Source organism: Schistocerca serialis, chromosome 1 (genome assembly GCF_023864345.2).
Source record: "Schistocerca serialis cubense isolate TAMUIC-IGC-003099 chromosome 1, iqSchSeri2.2, whole genome shotgun sequence".
In the NCBI taxonomy this organism is placed as follows: Eukaryota; Metazoa; Arthropoda; class Insecta; order Orthoptera; family Acrididae; genus Schistocerca; species Schistocerca serialis.
This window is the reverse complement of record NC_064638.1, coordinates 1,258,013,386-1,258,034,235: the sequence shown is the minus strand read 5'-3', so window position 1 is coordinate 1,258,034,235 and position 20,850 is coordinate 1,258,013,386. Positions and strand designations below refer to the sequence as shown.

General features: G+C 37.7%; 1 protein-coding gene across 1 annotated transcript in view; it reads left to right on the top strand.

Annotated features, from left to right (window-relative positions):
* Positions 1-13,772: 13,772 nt before the first annotated feature.
* Positions 13,773-20,850, top strand: part of LOC126459858 (zinc finger protein 239-like) — a 46,417-nt gene continuing 39,339 nt past the window's right edge. Inside the window, exon 1 of the mRNA XM_050095887.1 lies at positions 13,773-13,898. The gene's annotated coding sequence lies outside the window, so the exon portion shown is untranslated. The remainder of the gene's footprint in view (positions 13,899-20,850) is intronic.

Here is a 20,850-nt window from a genome sequence, read left to right as displayed (position 1 = left end):
GAGTCTGATCCTTTTCTCGCAGAGCACATTGAACGATATGGAAATCCAGTACAGGGACATACAAATTACCTTTCTTCAACAATCTATGATGAAATAATAGAGCTCCTTTCTGAACGAATAAAAAGAATTATCACAAGTGAAATAAAGCAAGCCAAATATTTCTCTATAAGAGTTGATTCTGCTGCAGACATTTCACATATTAATCAATTAACTTTTATATTAAGATATGTGAACGAGAATAGTGAACCTGTTGAACGTTTCCTTCTGTTTTTACCAAACCCGGGACACAAGTCCAAAAACTTTTCTGAGGCCATACTAAAAGTCCTGTCAACAAATTCCACTTATATTACTGACTGTAGAGGCCAGTCATATGACAACGTAAGCAATATGTCAGGAACCTACACTGGTTTGCAGGCATGCATCAAAGAACAAAATCCGAAGGCACATTATGTGCCTTGTGCAGCACATTCTTTGAATTTAGTTGGCACTAGTGCTGAAGCTGTTTTCAGGAAGCATGTTCATTTTTCAGTGTAGTGCAAAACCTTTATAATTTTTTCTGTGCTTCTACATAGGACTGGGATAAACTTCTTTCTCTCATGAAACCAGGAAGCAAACTGGTAAAAAGTTCATGAAAAATATGGTGGTCAGCAAGAGAGGAAGCGTGTGTAAGTCTGTGTGAAAACTGGAAGGGCATTATCAATGCCCTCACACATATTGCCGATAATGGGTTTCAAAAACCACTTGTGCGAATTGAGGCTTCGGTTTTATTGAATCAACTCAGCAGACTAGAAACAGTATTCATGATTACAGTCTGGAAGGGCATACCCCACAGATTTAATAGTGTAAATCTGAAATTGCAAAGTGCAAATATTGATATTAAAATAGTGAATGAAGCACTTGTAGGATTTATTGCATCTATTCGTCGCATGTTTCGACCATTACGAAAATATATCCACGAAGGTTGTGACTGACTTAGACTGTGAATGCACCTACAAAAGATCACGAAAATTCTAACTTCATGATGACAAAGAAGCGGACTCTGAAGGAATTTTTCTGACTGGAAGGGAAAAATTTAGAATCGAAACATATCTACCAGCACTCGACAGCTTGAGCGCCGATTTAGTGAGGAGGAAGGAAAGCTATGGAACACTGCTGGATTCCTTCACAGTTTTCAGTAACCTTAAGAACAGTTCACCTGACGATACTGCTGAATGTGCAGCAAAACTCCAAGAGTCATATGACAGATTTAAAGCCTTCCTTCCCTAGTGATTGTGCATGTTTCATGGAATTTTTGAAATCTTCTAAGATTAGCGATACACTAGTCGAAATAAATAAATTTTTACGAAAAGCGAGGTTACAGTCCGTGTTTCCGAATGTTGACACTGCTCTTAGAATATTTCTATGTACGGCACTTCAAATTTTTCAGTAGAACGCTCGTTTTTGGCTCTTGAAAGACTGAAATCGTACCTATGTTCTACATTGTCTGGTGAGAGCTTGAATGCCTGTTCCATTCTTCACATTCAAGGCAACCTCCTAACTGATAACCCTCTGAACTATGAAGATATGACCAACCAGTTTTCTGCCATCAAAGCCAGATGAAAACTTTGCTGACTGGAGAGTTTGAGTACTACATATTACCTGTTTATTTTACAATTTTCGACGGCAGAACGCGGAACTAAACATCGTCCACGTGCAGACGTGACTAAAGGCTCCCGACAATACTAAACAATACCCAAATGACCCAAGTCACTCGGCGCTGTACACTCAAATCATACTGATACTGTAGTAAATTGCAACTGATGTGTATTCTTGGCATCTGCAGAAATGTATAGTTATCATTGAAATATACGTTATCGGAGAGTATGCTCAGGTGAAAAAGTGCTAATAAATAATGTAGTTCAGCTATGTGGAGAGCAGTAGCTGCCGTGCAAAACTTTTCAACCCTTACATGGATTAAAGGTATTGTGTGCACTTATTATGCAGCATCTAATTACACAGACCACAATGCTTTATATGTTCACTATTAGATTATAAAACAAATTTGATTTTTTCACACTAGTCTGTAAAATTATGTATTAGCAAATCCAGTTCTGTGTTTGTTCATCTGTATTTAGTTATTAGTTCATACAACAAAATCTCTATTTCATTTTTATTTCTTACACTTTCCTATAGACTCACGTATTAATACTGAATGTGTTTTTTAATCTACTGCACATTGACGTTATTATATCGTAAAACGACAGTTTAATTTTAATTTTGAACGCATCTCTGTAAAAGTATGTATTAAATTCTAATGTATGATACGTTCGCTCCAATTTTTAGATCAAAGACAACTTTTTATTTTAATTTTCAACGGTTGTGTGTAAAAGAACATATTAAAAGTGAATGTACAACAAAAAACCGTTGTCTTCTACATGCTCTGTTGAATTTTTAGGCCATAAAAGGAAAGTTATTTTCCTTCTGTTCGTTTCTGTTGTCTTTCGACAGAAGAATGTGTTAACACAACACAGTTTTAAGTTGGTTTTATCCGCTGCCGTACACCAAGTACAGTTCAGGAACCATATCAGATTTTAATTGAGCGTGACTAGACCGAAAAGAAATTCAAAAAAGCATAATTAAATATTTCTTTATTTGGCAGTATGATAACTTCACCTTACTGTCAAACGAATTAAAATTCTAATATAATGTATTGCCTCTTTGCTAACAAATCACAGCTGAGTCTTCTAATGAGAGGTTCACTATTGCAAAACAGAAGAATCTTAATGTTGGGTCAACTAACTTATAACGTTAAATGGGCTTAAACCTCTTTCGACAACAGCTGTCTTTCTCCTATTACTGATCTGAAACCAAGTCAGAATTCCCTCAGCACATCAAAACATCCCAAGTTCCTTGGATTAGTCTCAAATTTTACTAAAGTATCTACTATTTCATTAAAATTCGTCAGTTTCCTTGGGTGATCAAGAACTTCTTTTTAAGCGATTATTCAACAATCAGCTTGAAACTATGGCAACCAAATTTATTTACAAAAGAAAAGGAATCCCACCAACAGGCCCTAAAAACCTTGTGATAGTTGACTGACTGTCTTGTCATCCTCAGTCATACATCATTGTGTGTCGTATAGAGGAACATGGGATCAGCATTCCCACTCCCTACTGTAGTCGGTATTCCGACCTTGGAGGCGCTATGCCTCACTCAGATAGCTCCTCAATTTGAAGCTGAGTGCACTGCAGTCCAATCCTCCCACCAAGGAAAAATCCCAGGCAGTACTGGGAATTGAACTTGGATCCTCCTCATGAGGATCTGTCACATTGACCAGTCAGCTAAGAGTCAGTCTGTTTATATGTAAAACAAAGCAGAATATACAAATACTACAAGTTACAATTTTGTAATCTTGATACTGACTCACAGCACTGATTCCAACTACATTTCTAATCTACACGACCTCATAAATGAGTTTGCAGTTATCTGTGATAACATGGTTGTACAGTCTTCGATGCTAATAAACTACTCTACAATGTGTCACATATGTATGACGTTTATTTGCAAGTACCTTAGAGTTGTGATGGTTGGGCTCACAGTTCCAAGAAAATTGTGAATAAGACATTTCAGAGTAGAGCATCATTCTTGTAGTAAAACTTGAAGACATGATATGTCACTGTTCCACAACACAGAGTAGAAACTTCTCTGGAATGAGCATTCGGATGCACAGAACAGATTTTGTGTTGTCAACAGACATTGCCAGCCTGGTCAGGTGATTTCAGACCACTGTAGAGTTCCCTGTTTAACACCATTTATATTTAGAATCTTATTACATCACTAGAACAGATAGAATCTCTCTATAGATGCTGTGGGATTGGCATAGATGTTTCGTAAATGTCTTAACAATTTGTATTTGGTACCGGGTATAAACCAGTTTGAAGGGAAATAAAGAAAACCAAGAAGTTGAAACTATTATGAGCTTCTTTGTGGCAAGTGTCGCAGATCAGATGCAGTCATTTTCTGGTATCTGGGTCAGCCACAGCAATTTTTCGGTACTATATGTCATTTGATCATATTACCACGACTGATGTAATAAATTTTTGCTGTGATAGTACTGCAAAATTACATGATGGAAAGCCAGTGCCTTTGAAAGTCTCCAAAAGCCACCGAATTTGTCTCTTGTTACAGATTGTACCGCCTACTAAAATCGATTTTTCCCGGTTTCCATGAATTTACTTTTCTCTTTCTTGCATGCTAGCGCACGCTTACTGGTAACACTTTCATGTATATATTTAGTTCATCTGCTTCCCACTACATTACAGACTCATTAAGAAGTGAATAAAAATTCCGATCGCTGGTGTAAGACACTACAAGCCGTGTGCATCCCATACATTACAAATACATATGACAACATCACACTCTTCTCTCACTGCCAGCCCCCCCCCCAATCCCACCTTTCACACACAGTATATTGCATGCACTTATGATACTGTTGGTCGTGTAACATTTACTTTAGCTCTTCAGTGATGGACCATTTAACAGCATCAAGAGAAATGGGAGATACACATGAATGTCATCTTATGTAACAATTTTTATGTTGTTCATCAAATGCTAAAGATAATAAATTGAAAGTAAAATTCAACAAAGAAGCCGCTTTTGTAATTTGGTTACACTGTGTGGTGTGTGTGTGTGTGTGTGTGTGTGTGTGCGTGTGTGTGTGTGTGTGTGTGTGTGTGTGTGTGTATCTGATTTTTCTTCCCTTATTTTGATTTGCACTAAGTCTTATTTCTTATTGTCTTCCTTCCAAGGTGGAATGTACAATCTATGTTTGGGGATGCCTGTGTTGTTACAAAAATAAACAAAGGAATAGTTATGTATCACACTCCTGCACAAAATGTGTTTTTGATGAAAGCTGAAATTTCACTCAGTGCAACATATCATAATTTCCAACTTTTGTGTACATCACATATCATCATTTCACAGTCCTATTAACATATAGTTAACTTCTTGTTTCAACTTTCCATATCCTAAAAAGTTGTCTCTCTCTCTCTCTCTCCCTCGCTCTCTCTCTCTCTCTCTCTCTCTCTCTCTCTCTCTCTGCACACAAACACACGCACACACGCACGCACACACACACACATCCTCACATACATTACGTTTTTCTTTTCTATTTTGCAAAATATCCTATTCGACCAAGAGTGGAATATTTCACTTAAAGTTTGCTTCTGAATAAGATGCTAAACTGTTTCTTCATGTTAGTAGCACCAAATGGAAAATATATTTCAGTTTAAAACATATAAACTGGCCACAAACACACTGGTGTGATCTAGCAGAAATGTATAATGGGGATAGAACCCTAACTTCTGCATCTTTTCTGGGGTTCACCACTGTCAAATGAAAAGGCTATTATTCGAGCTGCATATATAAATAGCCTTTTTATGTGTGTCAGTAACAATAAATGACACACACCTTACACATAATGACAGATTTAAAACATTATAAAAAATGTAAGAAGAACAGCACTGTGTGTCAAAGTATTCGTAACACAAACTTTTTTCTTTCCATACATTTCTCATTGTGTCTATAGCAACAATACTAATTCATATTGCTAATATGAATAAACAAATGGTGAAAACGTAACAAATATGTGTAATATCATCTGTTCCGAACTATGCAGAAAGGATAAACAAACGGCAGTATCCTGAAATAACGTGACAATTCCAGATTACTGTTGAGAACATGTGCAGTTTTTTCTATTCTATGTTTCACAAGTCAGCAATCTTTATGCACAAATACATAGTACAAAATGACAATCGCTAGCCGCCTGCCAATGTAAATTTCCCTGAACGCCACATACTGTCGAAATCCTACACAGACCAACATTAGAATTAAGTACTGTCTGCCCTAGAAATAAATAACTATTCCCCAAATCAAAATAAATACAGCGCTGTTACAAAAGTTTCTACAACTTAAAAACATTACAGTTTGAATATAATCACAGAACACTTTAAAAAGTTTCAGTAATTTTATTATACATAGCGCAGTGGGCTCAGAGAAGTTCAAATAACTCCCTGAAAAAATCTTTTACAAACGAATCAAACTTACCCTTGTTCTCTGCACAAACCGCTCCCCATTGTTCCCTTTGGGAACCAGTTTCCATAACTGAATACCGCCCAGGTGACCAAATTGGGAAATATTTTGCCATTTGGGCTACTAATGAGAGAATTTTGAGCAAATCGTTTAAAGAAATCCAACCATAGCCATCTGGGCAATATTTTTGTTGATCAACGCGGTTTTTGGGTGACACAGGCAAATCCAAGTGTGTTGCAGTGTCAATACAACTGTCAGGTAACTTCCTTCTGAAATAAAGTTTCATAACTGTAAAAACATAAGAAATAACTGCTCCAGCTACAGTTTAGCAAATATAGCTCCACCAACATCAAAGGAGCAAACTTATACAATAGTGATAGCAACTAAGGCAACGATATCATATGGACATCAAGACCACCTGATATAACCTGACTATGGCAATCATGCCGAAATAAGCCTACTGTAAAAAAAAAAATACAACCGAATACAGCAGCATATTGGTCTCATAGCATAACAAATAATGTCCTTAAATCGAAGCGTATTTTTATGTATTGATTTTACTTTTATGCTATTTTTAATAATGTTCACATCTCCACGGTGTATGAAATACTGAAATATTGCAACCCCAAAGTTCTACCAGCCTTGAAATCACGACTCCAGTGCTGTCATTAAAACGCTATAGATAGGTGTTTAGGTAATTTTGTAGTGCATACATAGTTTTAACTTACCATTACGAAAATCGGTTTTCCTCTTCTTTCTTGTTACAAACTTATCCATCACAACAGCAAACTGACAAAAGTAATAAATGGCATCTCCTACATTAATTTCTACTGCAAGTAAAAACGGAACTGATCAGCAAAACAACAACTGAACGCAAGTAGGGTCAACAATGTACAGTAGTTGGTCTTCACTTAAGTTGACCTTGTTGACTTGGTAGTGTTTTCTCGTCATAGGATTTAAAATCGAAATATCTTTCGGTTTCATTATACGGCAACCACGTCATGTGTAATTTCATTTAGGTAGTAGGACGGTCTGGATGCCCCCCCCCCCCCCCCACTCACCCTCCCACCACCTTGGCTACGTCCTTGTTTTGAGCTGCTCAAAATGCCATTGTTTGTGGATTGTGGACCGAATTGCGGACAGATGCCCTTCAAAGGTGCTACAGATTTGGTATAGACGTTTTGTAGATACCATAAAAATTTTCATTTTATGCCTGGAATAAGCTAGGCTCTTAGCTTTGAACAGCAGAGTGAATGGCCATTTCCGTTTTTTGCGACGTGCATCACAGTTAAGATGTCCATTATATTTGATTTCTGGGTGAGCCACAATAATTTCCGAGTTTTATACGCCAGCTTCCCATGTCACCTAGTCTGTTCAAATATATTTTTCTGTGATGTCATTGCAAAACGAATTCATAGTAAGCCGATGCCTTTGAAAGAATCTCGAAAAACATCGAATTTGCCACACATGGAGAGTGATACATGCTGCATCTTCTTTACTTTCCTCAATTTTGATGTGTATTTTTATCTTTTTTTCAGGCTAGCACTTAGTTTTGTCAACTGTTAGCACTCTGATGTATATGTTTAGCCCATTTTATGTATAGTATATGCTGGACAATTATAGAGCCTACTATGCATATTACAAATATATGTATGATATATTTCATTCTCCAGGAGCAGAACACACACACACACACACACAAAGCGTGAGAGAAAGAGGGGGGGAGGGGGGAGAGAAAATAGTTGAATTTGTTATACAGCTGTCTGTTACATTGATTTAATTCAGCTCTTCAGTATCAGCTTTTAGATGTGTGAAGACCAACATGAAATTGGCTATCAGAAATTACTGCAGCAGATGGCCAAAGACTTTGTTTAAGATTCCTGCACATTTTGCACACATAATAAGAGATTTAAAACTTTTACTCAAAATGCAACCTAACAACACAATACGCGAAAGTACTCGTGCAACACACAGTCTTTTTTCATTTCACGTATTTCTCTTTGTACCTGTAGGAACAACAATGATTCACAATTGTTATTACAAATAAACAAATCGTAAAAACGCAACAAATATGTGTGCGGATTTCCAGTGCTAAACTCAGTGATGGTAGATGCAAAACTCAACTAGTCTATGTAACACAGTTATTTATCTTTCTCACAAAAGAGCTACAAGGAGCATGAGCATAGCAACACAATGAAGCTAAAAACCAGAATAAAACCGAATATCTTCGTTTCTGTAGTCGAAGCTGTTCAGTTCACTGTCGATAGTCGCCCCCAAGAACCACCATCCCCCAACCCCCTCTCCGCCCAGTACGGCAGTGCAAAGCACAGAGCACTAGAGCTGTGGAGAGCCTTTAAATTAATGAGGCTATCGTGAAGCAGCGTAATGTTGTGTTCGGTTGGTGTTGGCAGGCAAGTTTGCGTGAGCAGCTGTGTCGCGGCTGGTCCCGAACGAAGGAACGGAGCCAAACAGGTTGCAGTGGGCGAGGGTCCCACTGGGTAAAATCGTTGTCACAGTGAGCTATTTCGTTATACGTAGACACCCGCGTCAAAGTGTGTGGCCATGGTGCTGGGGTGCTTAAGTTCGCTATAGAGCAGGGAGATCATCCTGTGGGTAGGAGCTCGGAGTTTTCTATGAACTCGATGGGTAACACTAGACGCACACAATGCCCGCACGAGAGATTTTTCTACTCATTCGCTAAGTTTACATGGTTTACATATCTTCCAGAAGGTGAAACCGAATTTCAGAAACCGTTTCTCGCTGTCGCGTTTACATGTTAAGGCCGGAAGCGGATTAGCTAGCCCAGTTAAATATGGCGCCTGGAAAACAGCTGTTACAGTTTGTGATTTAGTCAGCACAATCGCTATTTCTGTTCTATTAGACGAGATGTAAACAGCTTCAGTCTAATATCTATGCTTCATTGTACAAAAGCCACTCCATTCATATTAGCCGAAAATTTGTAGAAACAAGACGAAACCTGAAAGCCCAAGCATGCCTCAAAACCGGTTGCCTTTACATGGTAGTGAAAATTAATTGCGGAATTATATATGACGGTAGTATCTGTTCTCGAAAGAACAGTTACCGTGGATGACCATGCAGCTTTGCTAGAAATGAAATGATAATTAAATGGACACCCTAGCTGCAAACAGGCGTTGATGTACTTCATTGGGGACATGTTGAAAATGTGTGCCCCGACTGGGACACGAACCCGGGATTTCCTGCTTACATGGCAGACGCTCTATCCATCTGAGCCACCGCGGGCACAGAGGATAGTGCGTCTGCAGGGACTTATCCCTTGCACGCTCCCCGTGAGATCCACATTCCCAACGTGTCCACACCACTACATTCGTAGTGCGCCTAATAGATTGCGCCTAATAGATTGCGGAATTGGAAAATCAGCAACCAGGGGCGGATTTCCAGAATCGATTTTGAAGTGTTTACATGAACGCCTCAAAACCAGTTGCCTTTACATGGTAGTGAAAATTAATTGCGGAATCGGAAAATCAGCAACCAGGAGCGGTTTTTCCAGAATCGATTTTGAAGTGTTTACATGAACGCCTCAAAACCGGTTGCCTTTACATGGTAGCGAAAATTAATTGCGGAATTGGAAAATCAGCAACCAGGAGCGGATTTCCAGAATCGATTTTGAAGTGTTTACATGAACACGGTAAATCGGTTAACGAAATCTGGTTTTGGGAGCGCCACGTGAATGGTGAGGAACCTATAATCAATAAAAAGGTGTACGGGTGAGCAATAAATCGCGTATGTTATAAATCAGTGACTCTACAGAATCTAGCTGCTATTCCAGTCACAACTAGGTGTCGCAAGTAGCCTTCAACGTTTAACGCCATGTGCCATCTGTTCGCCGAATTTCGTACATCTTCCTGTGAACCTGTTGCGTAGCTTTGATTTTAGTGGCAAGTAGCAACTGAACAGCGTAATTAACATTCAATGCCATTTGCCGTCTGACGACCTAAGCTCGTATTACTGTTATGCTTTGTGACACGCTATCGAGTTTAACTGCGATTTCTGTGACAAGTCGCGGCTAGGATTCACAAGTAGCAACAAAAAAGCGCAGATAACGTTACGTACGGTATGCCATTTTTTGTCCTACGTCCGTACTTCGTTCTACGAACCTTGTGTCTCACGATATGGGTGTATTATATGCTTGTGGTCGAAAAAATGAACCAAGAAGCTAATTGCTCTCAGAAAAATTTTATAATCAGTTGAGGATTGGTGCAGCCGAGGAATATGAAGGCCGAATAAAAGTTGTGCTAATAGCCATAAAAGATGCAGGGTAATTTCAAAAACAGGTAATGGATAAGACTCCGATGAATATTTTGATACTTATTACTCGCATGTATTGTTCATAAACTACTAAAATAGCAATCCTGGTATCTACTATGTAACTTTTACCAAATTTTTAACTGTATTCACAATACTAAAATTATATGCGAGTGCACCCTTTCTCGGCGAATTTCATATATGAAGTCTTCACGGGTTGTCAGTCGAGTAGCATCGTTGTCTCGCAGCAATGTTTCGATGGAATGCGTCTCCATTATCTTCAGACGTTGCTAGGAGACGACGATGCTACTCGGCTGACAACCTGTGAAGACTTCATATATAATACTAATTTTTTTACGGCAGTATAATATGCAGTTAAACTTTTGTTTGTATTTTCAAACATTGCATTAGTACTGTTCCTAAGTTGTAACTGTAATATCACTGCTTTCCACTGTTTTCACTTGCACGTCGTCAACCTTAAAACACGTAAGATTCTAATGTAACCTAGACTTTGGGCTACGCTACAGGTCAGTCTGCCATTACAACCAACATTCATGGTGGGAGGGGTGGACAGATCGGTACCACACTCTAGCAGGTCTTTAGCAGAAGAAAATTTTGGGGTACAGGATGCAAGATGAAAATGGAATTTTCATAATTCACTCACAGTGTACTTCACATTAATTTATCATCACTTTCAAGTCACATAATCACTTGAATGACACACAGTACCAATACTCATTTTGTACACTTATGGTATCAATGATAGCTCTTTTACACTTCGAATTCTTCAAGGATCGTTTTGAATCTTCACGATTATCTCTTCTGCATGAGAATGGGTACATAGAGCAGTCAGTGATCGAAGTGGGAACTGTGTCTGGAAAATCACCAGAATTATTAAACATTTATACTGCTACTAACTGCTAGCAATATAATTCACGTTATACAACTACTAATACTTCTGGTGATGATAACACTGGAGTAATGGGAGGTTTCACACTTTAGATAAACGATGCCCCTGTCTTCATTCACAAACTTAGAAACTAACATTACTTCTGACAAAGACGGTGCTAAGACGCTGTGGCAATTTTTCCAGCTCTGCTGTCACTCATATTTTGAATTATTGTTATATCGAGTGACTGACAGTGTGGTTCAGATACTCGTGAACGTAATACCACGGTTAGAATCCGTGTTATAAACATGAACTCCTATGGTAGTGTGTGGTATTTGTGCTACGATTTTCAATATCACACTATCAATATTTTCACACTTGTTCCATTAGTATAAAATTAAAGCCAAAGGAAGAACATAACAAAAACATACTTAGTACTGACTGTTTTGTTGAGAAGAGATTTTGTCTGTGGACAAGCGAATCTTTCGTATATCATATAACAACTGAGGAAGAATCGTTGGAAATATTAATAATATCATTTGAGGTAGTTTTTTGTAAGTTGGGTTACTGAATTGATACATTAGGCGCTCACCTACACAAGACCATATTTCTCGGTTGCATTGACACAGTTCATTTCTTACTTGCGCCTAATGACAGTGTACCATCTAGGGTGATAAATCTCGTAAAGCGAATAAATAGCACAAGTCACAGAAATCGCGTAAGTCGCAAAAATCGCAGAAGTAGCAAAATCACAAGTCGCACGAATAGTGGAGGGATACAAGTTGTGAATTCGTTAACTGATATTCTTGACTGCGACATAACGCAGTTAAGAATCGCAATTACCGAAAAATAGCATTCACAGAAAATCGCAGTTTAGCCCATCCCTAATTAGATGGCTGGTCTATTGTTTTATCGGTAGCAATACCAGCATACCAGTAAACTGTACCGTCGAAGTGTTATAATGTTGTATAGTACGTTTTTGGGCATTATTACAGTCTAGTGAACCACGAAAATAATCATCAAAATGCTTCAGTGGGTGTAGCTGTATTGAAAGCCCGGTCCACACGCAACGATCTGTCTGCGCAGACATCGGCGCAGATGTCTGTACATGCAAAAGATCGCTGCAAATGTGGCGTGTTCACACGACACAAACCCCAATCTACTACTCGCCCGCCATCTGTCGGTGTAGAAAAGAAATATCAGTGGCGAGCGACTACGCTCCCCATAAACGTCAACAATTTAATTCAGTTATTTTGAAATACAGAAATGGAGGAAGTTCTTTTGTGGTCTGTGTTCGCAACTTGTGTAGCAAAAAACATTCAGACCAACCGCAGGAAACAGAGAAAGCGGTAAAAATGGTGTAGACAGTGGCTGCTAAAGCGAAAGCAGTTTTCTCACGTAAATTTACTGCGAGAGCTGCAGGGCGAGCCTAACGACTGGCAAAATTATTTGCGGATGGATGTCGAAACTTATAATTATCTCTTAAAGCTTGTAATGCCTCATATTATGAGAAAAAATACTTGTATGAGAAGGGCAATTTCTCCTCATGAACGGCTGGCGGTAACATTAAGATTCCTAGCAACAGGAAGGAGCTACAAGGATTTGGAATTTTCAACTGCAATATCGAAACAAGCGTTGAGTGAAATAATACCCAACACATGTGAAGCTACTTACGCTGTCCTGAAGGATGAGTTCATGAAGGCAAGTCAAGTAAATTAAGTCTGCCAAGTTACAGATAATATTTTTGGTGTTGTAGACGTGTTTGAAACACAGTAGGCCTATATTATTAGAGATTATATACCTATATGGCCAATGAACTATGGTTTACTTTGTTTCTGAGTAGGCATTTTCAGTTCGCTACTGTGTAGAAGCAACCTGTTACAAACTTTTGTTACAGGATACAAAACTCCACTCTGAATTCTAAGCAGAGTTCGCAACGAATTTTTTTTTAATTATTATTGTTACTGTTTCTCTGTTTGCCGAGGCGTCAACTGCCCGCAATTTTTCAATTAGAGCATTGTATGCTGCTGTCTTTTTGTGTCGGTCACTATATTCTTTACTTTTAATCTCACACAAACATGGGTGGTTTCTATATATTTCAATGAATTCGCTTACAAACTCTCGAGAACACTGACGAGTATCAGCCATTTTAATGCCCTGTGCGTACAAATACTGAGCAAACAGCTGTTTCGCGCCAGATTTGCGGCGATCTCCTGTCCACACGCTCCAACTTGTCTGCGCAGATGTGGTTTGAACCCACAGATTTGAGAGGTTTCGCTCCAACCTCCAACTCCAACTTCCAGGTTTGCACACACCTCAGGTTGGTGCAAATCTTCTGTACACACGCAACGATCTGTCTGCGCAGATGTGATGTGCGCAGACATTTGCGCAGACAGATCGTTGCGTGTGGACGGGCCTTTATTATGCCACTTAACCTGCATTATCCAGTTGCTTGCTATTCTTTGAATTGTCTCAGAAGCTGTAGCACTTGCGGAGCGCGTACCAAAGTCTCCAGACATTTCAGTCGCTACTGACAACAGAACGGAGTGCTTTGTACTAATGTTGTTTTGAGTTGCGAGTAAACATTGTTATGAGAAGTTGAATGTTGAAAGAAAGTATCTAAACCTGATACTCGGAACATCAAGCATTGGAAATGGTTAGTTGTGCAGTAATGACAGCTAACTATGCGTGTCTTGTATATAGTTTAGTTATTAAACGTAAAACTACAATAGTAAGAAGTACAGTGCGAAATAATAAACTACTAGTATTATGGCACATTCATAATACTGTGCCTACAAACATATTCGTCAAATTATTACACTCTCCTAAAGAGCGACTGTTAGGCTAGACCTATTTTGCACATAGTTTGCTATGTTTGATCTTGTGGAATCTTAGTAAGGCATGTAGTATTGTTTGCGTAGAAGTTTATTCTGTGGTCGTCGCCCTTTTTTTTCCTACACTGTGCAATCATTTGCTATCAGTCGATTGCCTTGCTGCAGGAACAGTAAATGGAAGTTAATGAAAAATTACGTCTTTCACGGTAATGTTTATTTGCACATCGCAGTGTGATCAATTACGCAGATGTTATAAGTTTACTGCGACGTTGATAACCTCACCGTTGAGCGCAGTTTTTGTATCTCTGCTTATCAGTGTCTTCGCTGTGGGATATTATCAAAGTGTCTCGCAGCCGTGGGTCTTTTAAACTGGCGAAATGAAAAATGATTGTGATTTTGCATGGTATACTAGTTGTTTCATGCTGCATCATTGTTGGCTTTGCTTACTTATGACCAAATTATCATCTTTCAATATAACAAACACTATGTGCTATGCAACTGATCAGTTTCTCGCTACAAATTTCATACCACAAAAAGTAAAAAAATGGGTCGACCGAAGCGTCCGATCCCACCCGAATCATCTCATTTTTTGGATCTAAGGAACGAAAACTGATTCTAATCGAATCTCTAATCATACAGATGGTATTGATGGTTTATTAGAGAATAATTATTACACTTAGCATGACAAATTAGTACTGAATTGCTCAGTACTGGTTGTCAGCTTCGCCATTCACCATAATCAAATTAGCAGATATAATCAACTCACATAAATTAGAAGTGGCAAACAAAAGATATTTACAAGTATGGTACCTCAGATTTCTATACATGGAAATACTTGAAATAGCCAAAAAACTATCTTGACTATCCATCATAGTGGATACATACATGAACAGCAATTATAAACAAAACAGGCTCCTACTGTGATATGGTTTTATAACTGTTATTATGTGAGCAACTTTGAGGATTCCATTCCCATCTCCAGATGCACTTGTGCATGTAACAAAAGTTACATGAATGCACACACAAGTTAACAACATTTTTCATAAAGTATATGTTACAAGATGTCAGTCATAACGTACATAGGATCAGATAGTAAGCTCTTATAGTCAACTCAGAATAGGCTATATGCAGGATCACAATTACTCGTAGCCCACACCAGTTATTAACACAGTGATATATTTTCTGTCTCTGGAAAGTTAGTACTGTTACATATTATTGATAACCACTGTACATTTGAATTAAAACCTGTCATAGTGGAAGTTTGTAACAACTCTCCACAAACAATAAACATTAGTTGATGGTGTTGACAACACACTTCTATACTGAACCTGAGCGAATTTTGTCATAAGACACTCTGAGGCATAAATGTTAACCTGAATTCATGCTTTGACTGTGTAGACTGTGAGGCATAAAATAGTCTTTCATTACCTCTCTGGGTCCAGTCACACTTGTTCATTCACTCATGACCATAAATGTTTATTGATTGTGTAGTGTGGTTACACACTCCCACCATAACTGATTTTAATTCAGTTATAAAGTGGCTATGAAAAATATGTAATGGTATTAACATTCCAGACACAGAAAATGTCATTGGCTTAGTATTTGACGTGGGCTATGAGTAACAATAATTCTGTGTATATTCTGACCCAAGTATAAGAACCTAACTTGATCTTATGTATGGTAGGCTCCATATCGTGTAATTTAAGCTTTACAAGAAATGCTGTTTTATTGTATATGCATTGATGTAATTTTTGGAAAGTTTTTGTTGTGTGCAGGGTGTATCTGAAGATAAATCCAGAAATCAATCATGAAAAAAAAGTGATAAAATGATCCCATATCTGGAAGATATTTTATTTATAGTAGATTATCAAAAAAATATAATGCAGCTAATGGAGCCCTACAGAAATTAGAGATGTTGGGCATGAACGAGCCACTGAAATTCACTGACCATTATGGAAAACTGATAAACTTAAATAAACTGGACCTCTTAAAAAATGCCGAAATACAGCAATAATTGGTGTTTATCATGACCGTACCATACGATGTTCACAAATCTTCAAATTATAATGTTAGCAATGAACGCAGTGTATACAGGTTTCAAAATAACACTGGTATTGATACATACACTTGACCTGCGTAGCTAAACTGAACTTCAAATACTCACAGAATATTTAATTATACATTATTAAATCACATTCAGAAACAATAAAAACCCTAGAAGAAACATCATTACCAAAAAAGGTCAAGACTTCTGGAAACAAAACAAAATGTAAACATCTTTCAATAGCTAATAACACAAAAAATAAATATCAAATAAAATACCTACTCCACCCCCTTTCCCAACAAACCTCCCATAATTGCCGTGTTCCTTTCCTCCCACACACTAAAAACCAATTTCATCTTTCCTCCCTCAATCCAGTAGCTGTATTTTTAAAAAAAGTATAAAATAAGTCAATAGAAACATATAGAAACCCTCATTTTGAAATAATTCGCAAGCCTAACCATCAGAAAATACTTAAATAAAAAATTTTCTGCTGTTTCCCTGCCATCCTTAACAAACACTGCTGCCCCCAACCACTACAAAAAGAAATTATACCACCACTCCAAATGCCTAAATTCCTAATGAAAAATGAAATAGTGTTCCATATAAAATTCACAGGTGCGCGCGCGCGCGCACACACACACACAAAATTCAATTGACATACTTCGACCTATATGTCTTTACCCCAAGCTTTATAAGATACTGGGAAAACTAAAAGTCTCAGGCAAGTGCTTCCACTAACAGTACTCACCTCCCATCCAAACGATAGTGTAAGGAGAAGCTTGTCTCCGTCCTTCCCTAAAACAGATTTAACAGCCTGCTATATTGTCAATGTAAGCCCCTGTCCCATTATTTTTAAAGTGTACTTTGTGATTAACTACTAAACCTCTTTTCTCCATATTCCTGGTTGTTGGAATGAATCAGAAACTGTGATAGAACCCCTCCCCTCAAAATATTCTGTTAACTCGTCAAGTACCTACTTAGTTCTAATAATGAAGTAGAACCCTTTTGTGATACCACGACTCCAGACAACCAAGTAGACTTCTCTTCTGATCCCATACTTCACCTTCCCAAATGCAGATTCCTATATTTTCACCAACACCATGACAAGTCTCCTTATCTGCCTCCTATGCTTACATCTCCTGTTTTTCTTCATACAGTGTTCTGCTATTAAATTTAACCAAGCTGATCACATTGCAAGCAGTAGAATGATTTGAAAATACATTTTATAAATAACAGTATACTCAAAAGCTTACCAGACTTCGAAATTTAGCTCAGGAGAGTGCCCCGTCTAACAATGCACCTTCCATGCAGTGCGGTCCTCACAGATGGTGACTTTCAAATACGCCACACTTCTGGAACGTTACACACAATAACTTTGTTATGTCATAATTCAAAGCTGATGCTTGGTACCAAATGCTATAGTTTGAGGTTGGCTTGGTAATATGTTGATGTTTTCATCAAACAACAGTATCGAGAAAATTAATATCTTAAATTTTGAATTTTGTTTATTGATTTTATGCAGTAATTACGTCTGTCGGTTTATCTTCGCATCATGACATTGCAAGCCTTAATACGATCTCGCAAGAAATTCTTGACTGCATTGAGCTGGTTTGCGGCCAGTAAACTTGTCTGTAATCCACACAAAACTCAAAAGCGTATGTTACTAAGAAAATAAACATGTCATACTTTTAGGAATACATATTGATGCCGAACTCAGTTGGGAAGAACATATCAGTCGAGTTTGTGAAAAGATGAGCGTCCTAGCTCATATGGAAACCGAGAGGCATGGTCAGTAACAATTATCTCCGCATGGCGTATTTTTGGCTCTTTCAGTCACACACCTCATATGGCCTTCTCATATGGGGACATTCGCCTTGTATCAACAACATTTTAAAAGTAAAAAAAAAAGTTGTCTGCATATTATGCAAGGCAGGTCATTAAGAGCACTGTCTTCCTCTTTTTACCAGGCTTAAGCTACTAACAGTGGTGAACCTGTACATCTATGAGCCTGCATTATTTGTCAAGAACAGCATTAAGAAATGTGTTTTAAGGGAAACAATACACAAACATGATATCAGAAATAAGGCAAACATTGACATTCTAAGGTACAGGCTAGCTCTAACAGGAAACTCCCATAAGGCAAATGTCCTCAAAATTTTTAGCAAGCTGCCTCTCACTGTTCAATGTCTGCCAATAAAAAATTCCATACAAAATTGTATGACTGGCTGACAAAAAACTGTTTCACAATATGAAAGAGCTCTATGATATGCACAATATTGACATAATAGCTTTATATAAGATACTTAATTTGTACATAAATTCTAAAGGTTAATGGTAATAATTTAAGTGCAACTGTAACTTGATAATATTAAGGTATTACCTGATATTATTAAGAAAACTTTTTCTACTGTATGTGGTCAATGGCAGTGAATGATCGTGATTTACAGTGGATTGTAACACAAATGGTATGTTCTTGGCAGTTCCAGTTTATTTTTGTGAGATGGACTGAAACTTAAATTTTAATTCACTTCATGTTTATTATTTCTTTCCTTTCTCAGATGTTATGTCTGGTTAAAAATGGAAAGTGACACGGACCTTGATCAAGCGTGACTTCCTTTTAACTGTACGGTATATGTTACATTGCATTTAGGAACTTTTGGGTAATTGAACATGTATCAATAATTACAGATTTCTGTAGTTGTATATATACATTTGGATGTAACTGTATTGCGTTGATGTACTGGTGGATATTGTGTGGTATGACTCCTGTAGTTGATAGTATAATTGGTATAATGTCAACTTTATCCTGATGCCACATGTCCTTGACTTCCTCAGTTTTTTCTCCTGTTTTCTTCTGTATATTAGTTGTATTGGGTACGGATATTTCGATTAGTTGTGTTAATTTCTTTTTTTTATTGGTGAGTATGATGTCAGGTTTGTTATGTGGTGGTGTTTGATCTGTTACAATGGTTCTGTTCCAGTATAATTTGTATTCATCATTCTCCAGTACATTTTGTGGTGCATACTTGTATTGGGAACATGTTGTTTTATTAGTTTATGTTGTATGGCAAGTTGTTGTTGTATTATTTTTGCTACATTGTCATGTCTTCTGGTGTATTCTGTATTTGCTAGTATTGTACTTCTGCTTGTGATGTGATCTACTGTTTCTATTTGTTGTTTGCAAAGTCTGCATTTATCTGTTGTGGTATTGGGATCTTTAATAATATGCTTGCTGTAATATCTGGTATTTATTGTTTGATCCTGTATTGCAATCATGAATCCTTCCGTCTCACTGTATATGTTGCTTTTTCTTAGCCATGTGTTGGATGCATCTTGATCAATGTGTGGCTGTGTTAGATGATATGGGTGCTTGCCATGTAGTGTTTTCTTTTTCCAATTTACTCTCTTCGTGTCTGTTGATGGTATGTGATCTAAAGGGTTGTAGAAGTGGTTATAAAATTGCAATGGTGTAGCCGATGTATTTATATGAGTGATTGCTTTGTGTATTTCGCTAGTTTCTGCTCGTTGTATAAAGAATTTTCTTAAATTGTCTACCTGTCGATAATGTAGGTTTTTTATGTCAATAAATCCCCTTCCTCCTTCCTTTCTGCTTATTGTGAATCTTTCTGTTGCTGAATGTATGTGATGTATTCTATATTTGTGGTATTGTGATCGTGTAAGTGTATTGAGTGCTTCTAGGTCTGTGTTACTCCATTTCACTACTCCAAATGAGTAGGTCAATATTGGTACAGCATAAGTATTTATAGCTTTTGTCTTGTTTCTTGCTGTCAATTCTGTTTTCAATATTTTTGTTAGTCTTGGTCTTTTTTTTTATTTTAGTTCTTCTTTAATATTTGTATTATCTATTCCTATTTTTTGTCTGAATCCTAGATATTTATAGGCATCTGTTTTTTCCATCGCTTCTATGCAGTCGCTGTGGTTATCCAATATGTAATCTTCTTGTTTAGTGTGTTTTCCCTTGACTATGCTATTTTTCTTACATTTGTCTGTTCCAAAAGCCATATTTATATCATTGCTTGAATACTTCTGTTATCTTTAGTAATTGGTTGAGTTGTTGATTGGTTGCTGCCAGTAGTTTTAGATCATCCATGTATAGCAAATGTGTGATTTTGTGTTGGTATGTTCCAGTAATATTATATACATAATTTGATATGAATATAATAGAGGGAAACATTCCACGTGGGAAAAATATATCTAAAAACAAAGATGATGTGACTTACCAAACGAAAGCGCTGGCACGTCAATAGACACACAAACATACACATAAAATTCTAGCTTTCGCAACCAACGGTTGCTTCGTCAGGAAAGAGGGAAGGAGAGGGAAAGACGAAAGGATGTGGGTTTTAAGGGAGAGGGTAAGGAGTCATTCCAATCCCGGGAGTGGAAAGACTTACCTTAGGTGGAAAAGGACGGGTATACACTCGCACACACACACATATCCATCCACACATATATAGACACAAGCAGACATATTCAAAGGCCTTTGAATATGTCTGCTTGTGTCTGTATATGTGTGGATGGATATGTATGTGTGTATGTGAGAGTGTATACCCGTCCTTTTTCCCCCTAAGGTAAGTCTTTCCGCTCCCGGGATTGGAATGACTCCTTACCCTCTCCCTTAAAACTCACATCCTTTCGTCTTTCCCTCTCCTTCCCGCTTTCCTGACGAAGCAACCGTTGGTTGCGAAAGCTAGAATTTTGTGTGTATG